The sequence below is a fragment of the Pristiophorus japonicus genome, chromosome 4, assembly GCF_044704955.1.
Source record: "Pristiophorus japonicus isolate sPriJap1 chromosome 4, sPriJap1.hap1, whole genome shotgun sequence".
Classification (NCBI taxonomy): domain Eukaryota; kingdom Metazoa; phylum Chordata; class Chondrichthyes; family Pristiophoridae; genus Pristiophorus; species Pristiophorus japonicus.
The window spans coordinates 228,336,178-228,355,721 of NC_091980.1; positions in this window are offsets into that span (position 1 = coordinate 228,336,178).

Sequence of the window (19,544 nt, forward strand, 5' to 3'; positions counted from 1 at the left end):
TCTTGGTGAACTCCCCTCCTTTCCCAAACACCAAAGTATCCTAAAAATGTTACTTTGCATTTCCTATCTTTGCATTTGAGACAATCTTTGTGTATGTGCCTTTTAAGGCACCTGCATTATTTTCCCTATGTAATTTACCCCTATATGGAATGCCACGACTAAGCCTCATTCTATCCCCTTCTGTATCCTTCTAACCATTCCTTAATATGTAGTGCTGCAACTTTAGGTAAGCAAATCGCCATCCTACAAGTATTGTCTGTATAACACAAAGACTATCCACTTTCTTGAGCAGAGTCCTGTATGACTGCAATCTCCCTGTGACTTGTAAACTGCTTCTTAGCCCAACCTGCCCTACTAGATTCTTCTGGCTGCTTTCTCTTCCAAGACCTTGATTTCTTCATCATTTCCGGTTAGTGCCTGGTATCTGTTTGATAATATAATGTCTTGACTTTCTCTGCAGGCTTCCTTGCCTTTCTTAATAGTTTTAGCAACCTTAGTTCATCCACTACACCTATTTCCTCTGTTTTCCTCAGCACTGGTCTCTGAAATATGGCAACCTGTCCCTGAGTCTTCTGGTCCTAATAGTTCATGCTAAAGCTTAATGTTATCCTGGCCTGTGTTGACTTAGTTACCAAGTTTAATATTATCCATTTGCCTTCACATGCAGCTCCCATATTTCTGTCCTACACCTTCCTCTCTAAAGCTAACCCCCACCATCTATTTAAGTTATTGAACAGTCGGCATTTTTCACATTTTTTAGCACACCTTTTCAACACATCTCATGACATCTATCTTACTTCTACTTCTATTCCCCTTTAAATCTTATTTATCTCATTCACTCTCTTTTTTGCTTTTAATTTTCATGTGTACCCCTATATTTCTTTGTCTCATTTGTTTATTCCCTTTAAATTAATCTTCTGTAAGGGGTGGTTTGCAGGGGGTCAGCTTTCCCTTCTGACCTTATATGAGCAGTTCCGAATCGCTCCCACACCCTTGGTTCTAGACACTGGAATTATGAAGGGACTGTGACAGACTTGGACAGACAATCGGTTTCAAGGTCGGAAGCAGGTATGGCTTTATTGTGTTTAAAAAAGAAGTAATAGGCACACCTTTAATACCACACACACAGACCAATACACACTGAAGGGTACAACACATTGAATAAAATGTCAAATTACAGCCTGTGGGGAAAGGAATACAGCTTAAACTCTAAATGGGGCAAAGAGGAGAATGCAGATACATTTACACAAGTTATCCCAGCCTTCCTCCCCCCCTCCTCCCCATTCCCCTAACTAACTAAGTCATAGCTCTGAGGGTTCAGGGGCTATGCTCACCAATCCCTTTAGATAGTTGCTGGTGAATCACGGTTTCGGGGTTTGCTGCTCTTGGCCTTCTAGGCGAGCCGTACCCCGGACGGAGGAGAGGACTTCGGACTGCGTAGTCTTCGGTTGGGCTGCGTCCGTTGATGCGGTAAGTTGCGTTTTGGATGTATGGGGTAAATACCCACTTTCTTTGGTTAGGAATAGTTTTAGTTAGTCCTTTTTGGTAATTTATCCCCCGTTGGGTCGTTCAGAAGTAGATTGTAGAATGGTTGTCAATTTGGTTCCTGACAACCTTCCATTTCGTGCGTCTCGTGCTCGGGCGGCCCTTGACGATTTCTTGTAGTTTCCTTCACTACTCCATTTCTTCACTCCCCAGCTCCAGCTGCTTGTTTCTGTCTGTGTTCAAGTCTGTGCGAGTTACAGTCTGTGTTCTGCTAGTCTTTTCTTGTAAAACTGGGGGATAGATATATCTCAAAAAAAGGCTCTGTTATCTCCCATCAGATCTCTTGGGCTCTGTTTAAACTGTCTGTCCATTGATTTTCAAATGTCTCCTTTGTCAGCAGTAACTCGATTAGGGTGTGAGAATGTGCTATCACTGGGTTTGCATTGTTTTAGGATTGTCCAGTTTTTCTGACCATGATTTCCATTGTGCTTGATTGGGTAATTCGATTATCTCTTAGAGGGTGAATAGTTCCCCCAGACAGTCTGGGATCCTTAATACACAAATTTGGCCCCACCTCCTGTATTTGGTAACTCCTTTTCGCAGCCAAAATGTTGTAGAATCTTAAAATTGATATGCTCCTTCCCATAGATGTTTAGGGGATCTCAAGCTTCTGTAATTTAGGTCCATTTTGAATTCCCTTTCCTATGAGTCCAAACACTGGGGGGGGGGGGGGGTCTCCATGAATGCATCCCCTTTTATCCCCCGCAGGCTTCGTCTGCCCCTTTAAACTCATTTTAAAAGCCCAGAAAGGGATTCTTCTCCTCTGTAGGGGAAAGGTACCTGGAATCTTTGCGAGATATTGGTAAATTCTACATTCCCCCCTGTGATACCATATCACTTATGGTATCATTCTTCGAGGTGAGCAAAGTTCCTGACTCCCAAGAGATAACCTTCTCTGTAAATTAGCTAAACTAATACCCAAAATGCATTACACTTATGCAACATCACCATAGATGCACACTTTTCCCTTTACAAGTACAAACTTTTTACATTTATACCCTCCCAGCTTGGAGGGGGTTCAATCACTACAATTGCATTTCAGCACAGTTACATTTCATTTCAGTTACATTATATTCATCAGCATATAGGCAACGTACAACCACATTACAGAAGGAAAAAAAACATAGATTAAAATTAAACAACATCAACTGGTCTCCTGAGGTTTGTCCATCAACCGGTAATGTCTGGATCCTGCCCTTGAGAACTGCTCTCAGGCTGGCTGACACACAAGACAAACTCAAAATAATCACCTAAACATTACTGCAACATTAACCTCAATTCTAAACTAAACCTTAAAATATAAAATGGTGCAGTGCTGCCTTAAACTAAAATTAGAGCTATGTACAACCGCCACCCGTCTCCGGGTGGCCTGGTTAGTCCCTGTCAGGCCCATGCCTTGTGCGGCCTGATAGCCGCCTGGATGCTAGGGTTTCCCCGCAGCCGGTGAGCTGGAGACCCTTGTCTCTGGGACAGCTCGTTGCTACTGCTCCTGTGAGACCCTCACCACTGGAGGCGGCTGGCTGGTGGTCCCTACTCTGAGCGGCCTCTGTACTTCTGACCTTCGGCCTTTCCTGTCGGGCTGCCTTCTCCTCGGGTAGAATCGCTGAGGCTCAGATGCCGGTGACCACGGTATCTTAGGCCGTAGTGTACGGAGGGTCCTTCTCAGGGCTTCGGTTACTGGGGGTGTGCCTGAATCCCAAATGATGGGTGGGATAGCCCCTCCAGTACTGCAATTCACCATCCCTATAGGCACGGTTTCTGAGCCTGCCACATTCCCTGTGGGCCCTCTACCGTCGGGGGCGGCCAACGGAGGGTCCCTGTCCTGAGGACGGTTCACCCCTTCCGGCTGCCCTCTGTGCTTGGCTGACCCTGGGTTGTACAGCTTGCACTGGTTGATGTGGAACCACTTAGTATGGCGGGGCAGCTTTATGGCATAGGCCATCGGGCTTGCCTTGTCCACAATGCTGCATGGCCCCATATATAATGCTTCAAAAACCCCGACCCGAGCATAGTCCCTCACCATGACCTGGTCCCCTATCTCCCATTCGTGGTGTTTGCTGGGTTCTAGCAACAATCGGTTCCCCTGATGCTGTCTGCCCATATTACTAGCAGCCGGCCAGTGAATCTGTTTGAGGTGTTCAAACATGTTCCTGACAAACCGGTCCTGGTTCACCTCTCTGAGCTGACCTTCTATGAGCACCGGGGCTAGGACATGGGTGGGGGTCCGCATGATCCGGCCAGTCATGAGCTCATATGGGGAATACCCGGTGCTCTTTGACTGGCTGGCTCGGATCCCCATTAGGACCAACGGTAAGACCTCCACCCACTTTTGGGGTGAGTCTCCCGTTTCCTTCCACAGCCTTTCTTTAATGGTGCGGTTTAAACGCTCCACAATACCAGATGACTGTGGGTTGTGGGCAACGTGCCATTTCCCCTCAATGCTGAGCACCTTAAGGGTTGCCTGCATTACCTGCCCGGTAAAATGGCTCCCCTGGTCCGACTCCACATACTGTGGGAGTCCCCACCGGGAGAACACTTCCCTCACTAGAATCTTAGCTGTCCCTAGTGCGGTGGCTGTTCAGCAGGGGAAGGCTTCAACCCATTTTGAGAACACGTCCGCCAGGACTAGGCAGTATTTGTAGCCTCCTTGGGCGGTGGGTAGGGCCCGATGTAGTCAATTTGGATTGACTGCCATGGTTCCTCTACCCTCCTGATGTGTCCTAGGGACACCTTCCTTTTCTGGGGTCAGGGTTGTTCGCAGCACACACCAGGCAGTTCGCACAGAACTCGTGGAGGTCCTCCCTGAGTCCCGGCCACCATCCTGCCTGTTCCACTCGTTGGCAGGTGGTCTCAGGCCCGGGGTGTCCCGCTCCTGGACCCTCATGGGCCAGTTTTAGGAATTCCCTCTGGTGCTGCTGTGGCACGACCCATTGTCCCTCTTTAAACAGCATGCCTTCCTTAACGGTAATGGCTGCTGTGCCGTACAGACCTTCTACTCTCTCTCCTCTAGCTAGCACGTTCAGGACAGCTTTCAGGACTGGGTCCTGTGCCTGAACTGTTTTTAAGTCCGGGGCCAAGGCTATCCCTGTACTCTCTGCTGCCCTGTTCTTATTCTTGACCGCTGCTATGCGGCCGGTGTCATAGGGGTCGCAGAACTTTCCCATGCGGGCACCTTCTTTGGCCAGTTTGTCAGCCTGTTGGTTTCCCTCTGCACGGGGTTCGGTTTTTGAATGGGCCTTCACCTTATGTATGTAGACCTGTCTTTCTTCCCCCACCGCTGTCATGATTTTCTCCAGCAGGGGCTTGATTGCCAGGGGTTTCCCGTCAGCGGACGTGTATCCGCGACGGGACCAGATAGCCAGGTACTCCGTACATGAACTGCAGGTGAACATACTGTCCGAGCAAATCGTGTACGGGGTAGGGAATTCCTCGGGATGGGTCACCACGTACATTACGGTGGACAGTTCAGCATGCTGGGCGCTCATGGTGCTGGGGAGCTTGATTGCCAGGGCAATACCTGCCCTTGCATCATAGACTCCGCACCCAGTGAGTCGCTCGCCAGCAGATACCGTGCTGGACCCGTCCACGTAGATGTCCCGGCCTGTAGGGTGTAACCCAGCCCGAAGGCCAATGTTCACCTCCCATACCCCTTCTATGGAGCACCTGTGGGCTTTCCCTGGATAGATTAGGTTGGCTGCGAGCCTTGGCTCGCGGGGGCCTTCTACTCTGAAGTCCATCTGGGAGAGGAGCAGGGTCCAGCGAGCAATGCGGGCACTGCTCACCGTCCCGTACTTAATCCTCCCATCTAGGAGCATCTGAGTAGGTGTGTGGTGGGTTCGGAGTGTTAGAGGAGACCCTCCCGTGAAGATCAAGGATCTTTTCACTGCCCAATGTGTGGCTAGGAGGTGTCTCTCACAATTGGAGTACCCCTTCTCCACATCTGTGAGGATCCTGGAGGAGTAAACCACCGGCCTCAGCTGGCCGTGCCGCTCTTGAAGCAGCACTGAGCTCAAACTGTCCCCGCTGGCTGCCACCTCCAGGAAAAACTCCTTTCCTACATCTATCGCTCCTAAGGCTGGTGTGGTCTGCAAGTCCTTCTTGAGCTGATTAAATGCTGCCTCGCAACCCTCATCCCAGTCCCACTCTACACTCTTGTGTAGGAGCCTGAGCAGAGGGGCTGCGGTGGCTGCATAATCCTCAATGAAGTCTCTGCAGCAGCCGGTGAGCCCTAGAAAGGATCTTACCCCTGTCACTGTGTTGGGGGCTGGTAACTACTGTACTGCCTCCCTTCTAGCCTTGTCTATGGCCCTTTCCCCAGCGCACACAGTCAGCCCCAGGAATTTGACTTCCTTCTGGCCGATCTGTGCCTTCTTGGGGTTTACTTTAAACCCTTCTTCTTTTAGCAGCTTCAGCAGCTCAGCCAGCAGTGAGCCATGCTCCTCCCCCTGATCGGTGAACAGGAGCAGGTCATCCACATACTGCACCAACTGCTGGGGTCTGCTAAATCCCTTTCAACAGTTCGCCATACATTGGTGAAAAATACTGGGACTATTGTGGAAGCCTTGGGGAAGACAGTTCCAAGTGTATTGTTGGCCCTTAAAGGTAAAGGCGAACTTATACTGGTCCTCCCGTTTTAAAGGAATGGACCAGAACCCATTTGAAATATCTAGCACTGTGAAAGTGGTCGCAGACGCTGGAATACTCCCTATGAGATCCACTACGGCTGCTACAGTGGGTGCACAGGCAGGGATATTCTTATTTCGTACTCGATAGTCCACGGTGGCCCTCCATGAGTTGTCCGGTTTCTTAACTGGCCACAGTGGAGAGTTCACATGGGTTGTTATCTGTCTTAACACCCCTTGCTCTACCAGTGATCCCAGCGCCGTTGTCAGATCTGCCTCTGCCTCCCTGGGGAAGTTATATTGCTTTTGTGGTCGGGTCATGGGGTCCCCTTCTATACTAACTTTCACCCCCGTTACCCTGCCACAGTCATGTTTGTGGGTGGCGAATGCTGCAAGGTGTGCCCGTACATATGCCTGGTACTCCACTGGGATATTACTGACCAATAATTCCAAGTCATAACCCTCCTTTGGCTTCACGGTACACAACGTTCCCTCAGCCCCTTTTTCTGGGATCACCGCCACCTCACCTTCCCTGTCAGTCACTATGGCTCCCCATAGACAATGGTTCCTGAGATCCACTAGGATCTGGTGGCCAATGATAAAATCAGCCCCCAGGATCCCTTTTCCCTTCTGCTCCCATTTAATCAGGACACACCTCCATTTGGTTTTGAGTGTCCCTAACTGAATGGTGAGCGGGATGGAAAACGAACCAGTTTGCTCATTGCCTGTGAACCCCACTAGACTGTACGGGACCCCGTTCGATAGAGGTGAGGTAGCTGGGTTATCTGCATATACAAGGGTGCTGGAAGCACCAGTATCTAGCAGGTAGGTCCCTTTCACTTTCTCCACCTCCATCGTAACGCATGGTCTCTTCCAGGCATCGTACTCTAGGGAACACAGGTACACAGGCTGTGCTGGCTCTAGTCATGCATCTGGATGGGTTGGAGCAGAAGGTTTTACCGTACCGGCTACTGCACCGGTTGCGATAGCTACTGCTCCCTGTCCATTTATGAGTGTCTGTAGGGCGGCTACGAGTGTCTCATATGAGTCAGGTGTTCCTGTCCCGGCCTTACGGGCTGGGGCTGAAGTGGCCTTTCCCTTCGTCGCTTTCCATGGGTTCCAACAGTCCTTCCTCCAGAGCCCACTTTTCCCACACCCAAAACACTCGCCCCCTTTATGGGGAGGGTTCCCACCTTCCTGATGCCACTCTCTCTTGCCTTGGCTGGGTTTAATCTCATGGACCCTCCCTTTAGAGGAGGGCTCCTCTGTCCCTCTCCCATTCCGATAAGCCAGTGTCAACTGTCTGACCACTGTCTCCTCGGTGGTTCTGGGATCTCTTGGATCGAACCAGACCTCGGCTTTTGCCTTTACTGTTTGCCACCAGGCTGCGGAGCCAGTGAGCCAGCTCGTTAGGGTTCAGGTGGGCCCGGTCAAGAACCCCACTACAGGCCCTTTTGTAGACCGGCCACAACCTGTCGGCGAAAGCCTGTGGAGTCTCCCCATAGAGCTGCACTGTTTCCTCCACTCGGGAGAAAGGACTCCCGTCGTTCATACCCATGGCCTCTAGAACCTCCTCCTTAACCGTAGCGTACGTGTTTCGCCCTTTCTGCTGTCTACAGAGAGGGAATGGCACAGCTTGGTGTCTAGCGAGAAGAGCAACAGCTTAGCCTGCTCTGAATCATCGCACCCGTTAATATCCCCTGTGTGTTCCACTTCCAGGAAGTGTACCGAGGGATCCCCCTGTTAGGTGAGCTTACTTAGGTGGCCTATCATAGCCCTCAGTTTTTGGGTGTCATGGGGGACTACGAAGTTGCTTTCTGGGGGTCCTGCTGCCCCATTGGCATCAAGCGGGCCAAACTTCTGCTGCTGGACCGGGTGCATTGGCCCTGGTTCCGGCCCTTCTTGTATTGGCTCGCCCTCTTCCCCCTGCTGCCAAGCCGAGTTAAAACGCGGGGCTGCCGGTGTTGGTAGTTCGCAATCCTTGCCTGCCCCGCACTCTGGCTGACACCTCTGCTGCTCCGGGCCGTTCCTGGGAGCTGCAGGCGGTGACTGAGGGGTTTCTCCTTGCCCAACCAGGTGTTCCTGGGCTAAACCCGGATTTATCAGGCACACCATGCCTTTTGCCCGGGATAGAACAAGGTTCAAGCTTTGGATCTGCTGCTGGCAGGGACCGTGGTCTCCTGCCTCAAATTTCCTGGCACTGACTACCTTATAGGTGACCTGAATGTCTCTCACCCTCTCCCCGTACTCTTTAACTTGCTTGGCGAGGCAGGAATTCTCTTCCCGCAATGCCCGTTCGCTATTCTTGGCTTCAATAATCTGACACTGTAAAAGGTCCAATTGGGTTTTGTGCCTTTCTTTAGTGAGCTCTCTACTTTCCTTTAACTGTCCCACCTCTGTCCACAGCCTTTCCCCGACTGTGGCCCTTGCGCTGGACCTCTCTTCTGCCTGACTCAATACTCACTTTAATTTCTCATTCTCCTCATCTAGAAGCCGGATCTGTTGCCTGAAGGCAAATTAGCCAAACGGCCTTCTCTATCGACTTTTTATGGTCCTTGCTCTCGGTCCATTGAGCTGCAGCATCTTCTGGACGCTCAGTATACAATAGATCGAGTACCCACTCCTTAGCCACATTTAACCTCTTAAACACATACGAGGAAATCCCCTCTTCCATTTTGCTTCGTTTCCTGAAACCAGTCTCTCTCTTATCACATCCCTTGTACCAGTGTCCCATCTGGGTCGCCATTATATAAGGGGTGGTTTGCAGGGGGTCAGCTTTCCCTTCTGACCTTATATGAGCGGTTCCGAATTGCTCCCACACCCTTGGTTCTAGACACTGGAATTATGAAGGGACTGTGACAGACTTGGACAGACAATCGGTTTCAAGGTCGGAAGCAGGTATGGCTTTATTGTGTTTAAAAAAGAAGTAAAAGGCACACCTTTAATACCACACACACAGACCAATACACACTGAAGGGTACAACACATTGAATAAAATGTCAAATTACAGCCTGTGGGGAAAAGAATACAGCTTAAACTCTAAATGGGGTAAAGAGGAGAATGCAGATACATTTACACAAGTTATCCCAGCCTCCCTCCCCCCCCCCTCCCCATTCCCCTAACTAACTAAGTCATAGCTCTGAGGGTTCAGGGGCTATGCTCACCAATTCCTTTAGACAGTTGCCGGTGAATCACGGTTTCGGGGTTCGCTGCCCTTGGCCTTCTCGGCGAGCCGTACCCCGGACGGAGGAGAGGACTTCGGACTGCGTAGTCTTCGGTTGGGCTGCGTCCGTTGATGCGGTAAGTTGCGTTTTGGATGTATGGGGTAAATACCCACTTTCTTTGGTTAGGAATAGTTTTAGTTAGTCCTTTTTGCTAATTTCTCCCCTGTTGGGTCGTTCAGAAGTAGATTGTTGAGTGGTTGTCAATTTGGTTCCTGACAACTTTCCATTTCGTGCATCTCGTGCTCGGGCGGCCCTTAACAATTTCTTGTAGTTTCCTTCACTACTCCATTTCTTCACTCCCCAGCTCCAGCTGCTTGTTTCTGTCTGTGTTCAAGTCTGTGCGAGTTACAGTCTGTGTTCTGCTAGTCTTTTCTTGTAAAACTGGGGGATAGATATATCCCAAAAAAAGGCTCCGTTATCTCCCATCAGATCTCTTGGGCTCTGTTTAAACTGTCTGTCCATTGATTTTCAAATGTCTCCTTTGTCAGCAGTAACTCGATTAGGGTGTGAGAATGTGCTATCACTGGGTTTGCATTGTTTTAGGATTGTCCAGTTTTTCTGACCATGATTTCCATTGTGCTTGATTGGGTAATTTGATTATTTCTTAGGGGGTGAATAGTTCCCCCAGACAGTCTGGGATCCTTAATACACGAATTTGACCCCACCTCCTGTATTTGGTAACTCCTTTTCGCAGCCAAAATGTTGTAGAATCTTAAAATTGATATGCTCCTTCCCATAGATGTTTAGGGGATCTCAAGCTTCTGTAATTTAGGTCCATTTTGAATTCCCTTTCCTATGAGTCCAAACACTGGGGTGGGGGGGGGGTCTCCATGAATGCATCCCCTTTTATCCCCCGCAGGCTTCGTCTGCCCCTTTAAACTCATTTTAAAAGCCCAGAAAGGGATTCTTCTCCTCTGTAGGGGAAAGGTACCTGGAATCTTTGCGAGATATTGGTAAATTCTACACTTCTGTGAGCCACTCTTTTTATCAATTCACTGAAATCGCTTTATTCACTTTGATTGCTCACCTGTCAGTGACTAATTGTCCCCTATATCTTGATTTTTTTCTTTGTGATCTGACTAAACTTTGCTTTTTCATATGTTGCATTTTATAAATCTCCTGAGGATAGAGACCACCTCATAAGTACTCATCCTCTCTTTAACTTTTCTGTTCCTCTGTGAACTTGTGCTGTTTGACGGTTTAGGACACTAGGACTCTCCCAACAGCTCACTATTACTAATCTGAGTAGATTGCTTGGACATTAGTCTGGAAAGTAGCCGATAAAATCTATCCTTCACTGTGCCTAGTGTGCTGCTGGTGATCAATCTTTGGCATCTGTCCACTACAATGTTTGCAGAATCTTGGGTAATTCTGACATTCGGTTGCAGGAGCACTCCTGGAACTCAACCATGCTGGACTAGAAATGTTTTATTACCCTTAATATCTCCTGATTAGTAGTAGTGGTGCAAAATCTTAGGCAGAAATGTCACAACATGAAGCACAGATATTAGTTGAGATAAAAATGGAATGTACTAGAAATACTCAGCAGGTCAGCCAGCATCTGTGGAGAGAGAAACAGTTAACGGCCGCAATTTTACTAATTTTGGCTGGTCCGATGTGGCCGAGGTCAGTGGCGGGTCCCGGCCCCACTGTTGGCTCCAGCCCGCTCTGTAGAATGAATTTACCTTTATTGGGCTTGTTAAGCCTGCCCAGCGCGTTTCTTGGACAATTAGAGGAAGCGGGTCTGGAGACATCATTTGATGATGCGTCAACAGCCCGTTTCCTTAAAGGGATCATATTTGGACAGTGTCCGATAGCATTGAGGTGTTGCAAACACTGCAAAAAGTCACAGGGCTGCACCCATATGCTTATGGAGGGAGTAAATATGGAGGGAGTCACAGCATGCCGGGAGGTCCTTTTCCCTTCCCATGGGTGGAAAAGACCTCCCCAGGAGATCAACATAGCCTGGTTGCACATTATACTGGAGGGCACAAGCAGGGATGTGTTCAGGAGGATCCGGGTGCAGTGCCGCAAACCTTTCTATCTCAGTAGAAACGTTACTGCAAAGCCACACTCAACCTTATCCTGCTGTGCCACTCATCACATCTCCATCACTCTGCCTTCCCCACCCTACTCCTGCACTTCCTTACTCATACCAACTTACCTTGTACATCCACCCATCCTTCTCTATCGATATTATCACATCACCATCTCCAAAGGTGCACAGATATCTGTCCAAGAAGGCAAAGTGTTGAAAATAACAATTTAAATGTTTGACACCACATTAACAGAAACTTTACATGAACATTGCATAAAACACTCTTGTGTGTTGTTACTTGGTATGATTGCACTAGGATGGGGTGAGTGTGAGGGATGGCTAGTTACATGGGGATGTTATAATGCAGATAGAGAGAGAGGGATGAGTGGAGGTGCAAGGTCAGTTGGTGTGAATGTGATTGTTAACAGTTCTCTCTCCTCAGGTACTGCCCTCTCCCACAAATCTACCGTCATCACCCCTCTCCTCAAAAAAACAACCCTTGATCCTTCTATCCTTGAAAACTACCACCCGATCTCTAACCTCCCTTTCCTCTCCAAAGACCTTGAATGTGTTGTCGTCTCCCAAATCTGTGCCCATCTTTCCCGCAATCCCATGTCGGAATCCCTCCGATCCGGTTTCTGCGCCTGTTACAGTACTGAAACGGCTTTCATAGAAACATAGAAACATAGAAAATAGGTGCAGGAGTAGGCCATTCGGCCCTTCTAGTCTGCACCGCCATTCAATGAGTTCATGGCTGAACATGCAACTTCAGTACCCCATTCCTGCTTTCTCGCCATACCCCTTGATCCCCCGAGTAGTAAGGACTTCATCTAACTCCCTTTTGAATATATTTAGTGAATTGGCCTCAACAACTTTCTGTGGTATAGAATTCCACAGGTTCACCACTCTCTGGGTGAAGAAGTTTCTCCTCATCTCGGTCCTAAATGGCTTATCCCTTATCCTTAGACTGTGACCCCTGGTTCTGGACTTCCTCAACATTGGGAACATTCTTCCTGCATCTAACCTGTCTAAACCCGTCAGAATTTTAAACGTTTCTATGAGGTCCCCTCTCATTCTTCTGAACTCCAGTGAATACAAGCCCAGTTGATCCAGTCTTTCTTGATAGGTCAGTCCCACCATCCCGGGAATCAGTCTGGTGAACCTTCGCTGCACTCCCTCAATAGAAGAATGTCCTTCCTCAAGTTAGGAGACCAAAACTGTACAGAATACTCCAGGTGTGGCCTCACCAAGGCCCTGTACAACTGTAGCAACACCTCCCTGCCCCTGTACTCAAATCCCCTCGCTATGAAGGCCAACATGCCATTTGCTTTCTTAACCGCCTGCTGCACCTGCATGTCAACCTTCAATGACTGATGTAGCATGACACCCAGGTCTCGTTGCACCTTCCCTTTTCCTAATCTGTCACCATTCAGATAATAGTCTGTCTCTCTGTTTTTACCACCAAAGTGGATAACCTCACATTTATCCACATTATACTTCATCTGCCATGCATTTGCCCACTCAACTAACCTATCCATGTCACTCTGCAGCCTCATAGCATCCTCCTCGCAGTTCACACTGCCACCCAACTTAGTATCATCCGCAAATTTGGAGATACTACATTTAATCCCCTCGTCTAAATCATTAATGTACAGTGTAAACAGCTGAGGCCCCAGCACAGAACCTTGCGGTACCCCACTAGTCACTGCCTGCCATTCTGAAAAGTCCCCATTTACTCCTACTCTTTGCTTCCTGTCTGACAACCAGTTCTCAATCCATGACAGCACACTACCCCCAATCCCATGTGCTTTAACTTTGCACATTAATCTCTTGTGTCATCCTTTGTGACTGTGACAAATAAAAACTATCCCTTTGTGTCCTTCTTGACTTGTCCGCAGCCTTTGATATGGTTGACCACTCTATCCTTCTCCAACACTTCTCCACTGTCGTCCAGCTGGGTGGGACTGCACTTGCCTGTTTCTATTCTCATCTATCTAATACAACCAGAAAATGCTGGAAATCTCAGCAGGTCAGGCAGCATCTGTGGAGAGGAAGCAGAGTTATCATTTCGGGTCGCTGACCCTTCGTCAGAACTGGAGTGTTCGAAAAGAACAGATTCACAACAAGCACTGAAAGGGGGAGGGGAAGAAAGAACCAAAGGGAAAGTCTGTGATAGGTTGGAAGACAAGAGAGATTAGAGAGACAAAAGGGATGATGGCCCAAATTCAAATGCTAATTCTTCACTGCATTCCCGCTCTGACCTCTCTGTCCTCGGTCCCCTACACTGTTCCAACAAAGCTCAATGCAAGCTCGAGGAACAGCATTTCATCTTTCATTTCGGCACTTTACAGCTTTCTGGACTCAACATCGAGTTCAAAAATTTCAGAGCATAACCGCTGCCAATCTTTGGCTCCCTCCCCCGCCCCTGCCGCCACCCCCTCCCCCAAGCGCCCTCCCACACCTCCTCCCCTCAGAGCCTGTTTCTTTCTTTCTTTATTTCTCCTTATCCCACCATTCACACCCTATCTTGACTATTGTTTTTCTAACTCCTGGCATTAACATTGTTATTTATAATGTTGTATTTGGGTGTTTTAGAGGGTTATTCTCATTGATAGTAATGGGAACTCGGAGAAACAGAGGGCTAGATTTTACACTTTTGTGCATATCGCCCAAAAATGGGCATTATTTCTGGCGTGGGCGGTAAAAATGGGTTTTCAGATCGCCGGCTTCTTGCCCATTCTCAAAGCACCTCGTCTCAATTTTTGAAATTGGGCGTTACCGCGAGCGATATGAAATGGGCGGCAGCGTTAAATCTCGTTGACCTCCTGCCGTAAAGTGTCGCCATCCTTATCAATGGCATGGCAACGCTCGATTCCCGCGATTCAGGAGGTCAAGGGTCATCATGACATGCACAGAAGAGGAGACAGAGAGAGAGGGAGCTAAGAGGGACTGAAGGCGTGTGTGGGTGTGGTGTGGCTGCTTTGAGAGGAAGGAGGAAGAGTTTAGAGCTTCACAGCAAATAGGAAAACAAAAATTAGATGTTACGAGCCACATATTTGCTCAAATTTGGACTATAATGGAGGGAGAGGAGGAGGCATCACAGCACGCTGTGGAGACTGACGCTGGAGAGAGCAGTGAGGTGGGAGAGGAGCACATTGGCGGGCTCAAAAGAGCCAGGAGGTTCTCGGATGAGGCGAATGCCTCCCTCCTGCAGGAGGACGAGTTACACTGGGGTGATTTGGCACAGGGAGGGCGTGGGAAGCCCACCCAAAGAACCTATATGGACTGAGATAGCAGAGGTGGTCTCATAAGAACATAAGAACATAAGTACATAAGAAATAGGAACAGGAGTGGGCCATACGGCCCCTCGAGCCTGCTCCGCCATTCAATAAGATCATGACTGATCTGATCATGGATTCAGCTCCACTTCCCCGCCCATTCTCCATAACCCCTTATCCCCTTATCGTTCAAGAAATTGTCTATTTCTGTCTTAAATTTATTCAATGTTCCAGCTTCCACAGCTCTCTGAGGCAGCAAATTCCACAGATTTACAACCCTCTGAGAGAAGAAATTCCTCCACATCTCTGTTTTAAATTGGCGGCCCCTTATTCTAAGATCATGCCCTCTAGTTCTAGACTCCCCCATTGGTGGAAACACCCTTTCTGCATCCACCTTGTCAAGCCCCCTCATAATCTTATACGTTTCGATAAGATCACCTCTCATTCTTCTGAATTCCAATGAGTAGAGGTCCAACCTATTCAATCTTTCCTCATAAGTCAACCCCCTCATCCCCGGAATCAACCTAGTGAACCTTCGCTGAACTGCCTCCAAAGCAAGTATATCCTTTCAGAAGTATGGAAACCAGAACGGCACGCAGTATTCCAGGTGTGGCCTCACCAATACCTTGAATAGCTGTAGCAAGACTTCCTTGCTTTTATACTCTATCCCCTTTGCAATAAAGGCCAAGATACCATTGGCCTTCCTGATCACTTGCTGTACCTGCATACTATCCTTTTGTGTTTCATGCACAAGTACCCCCAGGTCCCGCTGTACTGCGGCACTTTGCAATCTTTCTCCATTTAAATAATAACTTGCTCTCGTCGGCGACCAACGGAGTGTGTGAGGACAACCAATGCCGCAAACAATGGAACGACCTTGTGGAATCTGCAAGAGTAAGTATTACATTTATTTACATGTACTTATGTATTTATAGAATTTGATTTGCAACAGTCATGAATGACTATCAGCAGATGTGAGGTCTTTCACTTTTACCGGGAATGTTGTACTCAAAGCCTGCGGTCACGGTGTACGTCTTTCGGTAAAGAATGATAATTATTATAATAATCATGATTACATCTGTCAGTTAAGTGTTGTATCAGTCTCTGTGGCAGTACCTAGCAATGATATCACGCAATGATCTCATGCCATGTCGTCCTGTCACTTTTTACAGAAGAAGCTATCAACGATGAGATCCGTGCAGAGGCGAACGGGTGGGGGGCCACTAGTTCCCAGCGACATCACTGAGATGGAGGAGCGGGTGCTCGCACTCGTGGGGAAGCACCCCCGGACAGGCACAGATGCATCTGCAGATCCTGAAGTGATGCCACGTGAGTAAAGCTTACACCATTGCGTGAGGTAAATTGAATAGATGCCACATCCATTCATATCTGAACAATCATATATGAAAGATGATTTCTAAAATTGTCATAGGAATAATGCTGGCCTCATGAAAATCATTGCAATGCAAATGTGTTGATGGTTATAAAATGTGATGTCTGTGATGATTTTGAGAGAGGTGGTGCTTTTGTCGTGCATATGCTGTGTGTAGTGCTGGATTCACCTTGTGACCCTAGCACCCACTTCTCCTCTAATAACCTAATTGCAGCTCAGCCAGCAGCGCGGCCCCAGGCAAGACCACAGAGGCCATAAGGTGGGGGCATGGGGCTTGACTCTCCAAACGATCCTACATCTGTCGCGGAGAAGCTCCGATTCTCGCCCGTTAATCCGCTGGGTCTGTTCTCTACGGATGAGAGCGCGGACTTCGAGGAACCTGCAACGTCATGCTCCAGAAGCCATTCCACCCCCAAGGCCATCTAGTGGTCCTCCGGTCATTCCCACCTCCACTCTGGAGGAGCCGACTACAAGCACCTCTCCACAGGGCACCCCATTTGCCCCCAGGATGGCGCCGACCCCGCGGAGGCCTCGTGATGCGGCAGGTCTGGTCCATGAGCGCCACATGAGAGCGGAGAGATGGTACAGTTGTCCAGGAGAACTGTAGACATTGGTGACCAGCTCATCAAAGCATTGGGGGGCATATCCCGACAGCTGGCCACCACGACTGAATACGTTCCACGGATGGCGGAGGCACTGGATGCGATAGCCAGGAACACTGCTGGCACAAGCCTCCCAGTGGTCCCAGAGCGCGGCACTCCACTCCTAGGTTCTGCACCACCACTGCGAACAACAGATGAGAGCAAGGACCAAGATCCTGTTTCTGCATCAGAGAATGTTGCCCCCTTGGCAACCCCCACACCTGTACCCGTGCAACCACCCCCTCTGCCTTCATCCCCCCCCCAATGAGGCATCGCCTGAGGAGCTCCTCAGCCAGGTGCCATGGAGCGAGGAGGGGAAGGGGTAGAGGTGGGGAGAAGAAGGGTGGGGAAGGAAAGTGAGGTGCATGTCCGCAGGTGATGGCAGTGTTATATCTCCATCTGAGTGTATGCTTTTTGTTTTACTGTATGGGGGGAGGGGACCACCGTCCTGCTTTGCATTTTTATTCTGTGCTGTTGGACATGTTGAACATTTGATCGATATCAATGGTGGAAAAAGTGGGGTGTGGGAGGGGATTGGGTGTTTTTTCCCGCATTTCAGATCAATGTTGATATAAAAAAACTTTTATTGAACATAATCTTGTTGCGCATTGTCTCAGATAGCTGGACTGTTATGCACTGGTGATTCCTTAACATGAAAGGGTTAAATAAAACTTAACTTCAATCAACATAAACTTCAACTGGCACCAAGATGATGGGCACCATTGATGTCTGAGCTGCACACACACAGCAGTGTGTTTGCGTTTTCACGCACAGCAACGTTCTTTCAGGCAAATCGTTCAGATATCAGCTCCTCACGTAAGAGTCTTGCAGCTATGTAGCCACCACAGGCCCTTTCCTGCGGTCTGGAGGGGGCTGTGAGCATGGTTGCATAGCCCGCCGGATTGTCTGGCTCTAGCTCAGCATCCAGCCCCTTGTCGTCCTCTTCCTCTCTCTCCTGAGGTGGAGCATCAGTCCCTTCTGGTAGCCAGATTGTGCAGCATGGAGCACACGACCACGAATTTACCAACTTGCTCAGGGTTGTATTGTAGCTCCCCTCCTGAGTGATGCAGACATCTGAAGCACTGCTTTAGCACAGTTAATGTTTTGTGGACCACATTGCATGTGCTTCTGTGGCTCTGGTTGTATCGCTTCTTGGCCTCGGTGTGGGTGTCACGCAGCGGGGTCATCAGCCAGGTAGCTAGGCCATATCAGTTATCACCAAGCATCCAGCATTCTCCTTGTGGCTGACTCTTGAAGATGTTAGAGACAGCGCTCTCACGCAGGATGTGAGCCTCATCGAAGCTGCCCGGACATTTGGCATTCACTGCCATTAAGATCTGGTTGTGGTCGAAAACTAGTTGGACATTCAGGGAGTGAAATCCTTTTCTGTTATGAAAAAGCTCTGGGTCCTGAGAAGGTGGCCGCATGGTGATGTGAGTGCACTGTATTGCTCCCTGCACCCTGGGGAACTTAGCAATGCGGTAGAATGCTCCAGCCTTGTCAGTCTGAGTCTCTGTGGGGAAGCCAATAAAGTCGATCCTTCTCGTATACAGGTCCTCCGTAACCTGTCTAATGCAGCGATGGGTGGCATGGTGAGACAGAGGGCAAATCTTAACCGCGGAGGCCCGAAAGGAACCAGACGCGTAGAAAGACAGTGCCGTGGTGACCTTGACCTTGACTGACACTGATGTCCTGATGGCAGGCTGCATATGTGGCCTGATGAGCTCACATATTTCATTGATCACCACCTTGTGGAACGCAGTCTCCGAAGGCAGGTGTGGTCGGACACATCGAGTAAGACCTCTTTTCCCTGTATGTGCGGGGTGTGTCTGATCTGGCCCTTCTCCTCATTCTTGCACATCTTAAATTGGGGACATAATGAGGTGCATCACACATTGAGCCATCTGCACTCTGCAGCATCTGTGTATTAATTGATGCAGGCTGAGAAATGGCTGGCTCCATTGCAATGAAAGTATAATAGCGATTGATCAGAAGCAATAATTTCCTCACTAAAATACACCTACAGTAAACCCCAAATAGTCCAGAATCTGAAAATATGTCTGCTGAGATGGTCACTTCACCTGAGAAGAACTCCAGTGTGAATGCAAACTCCCCCGAAGTTGAAGCAGCCTTTTGAATGAAGCAACCTGCGATTTAAAAAATGGCAGCCACACTGCTGGCTTTAGTTCAGAACAGTTCCATTTTTTCCGGGCGGTTTTTTGGGCGAGTGATATTGTGGGCTAGATGTGTGCGAGGTGGTGAAAGTGAGGGTGGGGGATCTCCTGGGCGTTAGTTTCACTAAATGTACTCTTTACGACAAAAAAAAATGGGCGGGCGGTATTATTGAATCTCAGCGTTAATTCCGTGTGGAAAGTAATGCTGGGCGATATTATGGGCGTTAATTTCGCCCATTCTGATGATTCCGCCCCGAAAAAGTGCGCGGACGGTATTATTTTTTCCCGGCATTACGCACATGTGGAAAGTAATGCTCAGCGATAAGTTTTCGAAAAATGCCCGTCAGTTTCCATTTTGTGGCTAAATGGGCGATATCTGGGCGTTCTACGTCATTTCAGCGGTAAAATGGACGTTAAGTGGGCGTTAAGCATGCAAAAAAACAAGGAAAGTCTAGTCCAGAGTTCCCATTACTATCAGTGAGAATACTGTACCGTGATTGGTTATCCAGGCCCACGCACATGACTCCAGCTTCGACTTGCATACCTCAAAGACGGGGACGCGCTGCGATGTGTGTGAAAAGAAGGCCTCCGACCGGGATCGAAGGTTCTCCGGGACCACCAGGTACTTT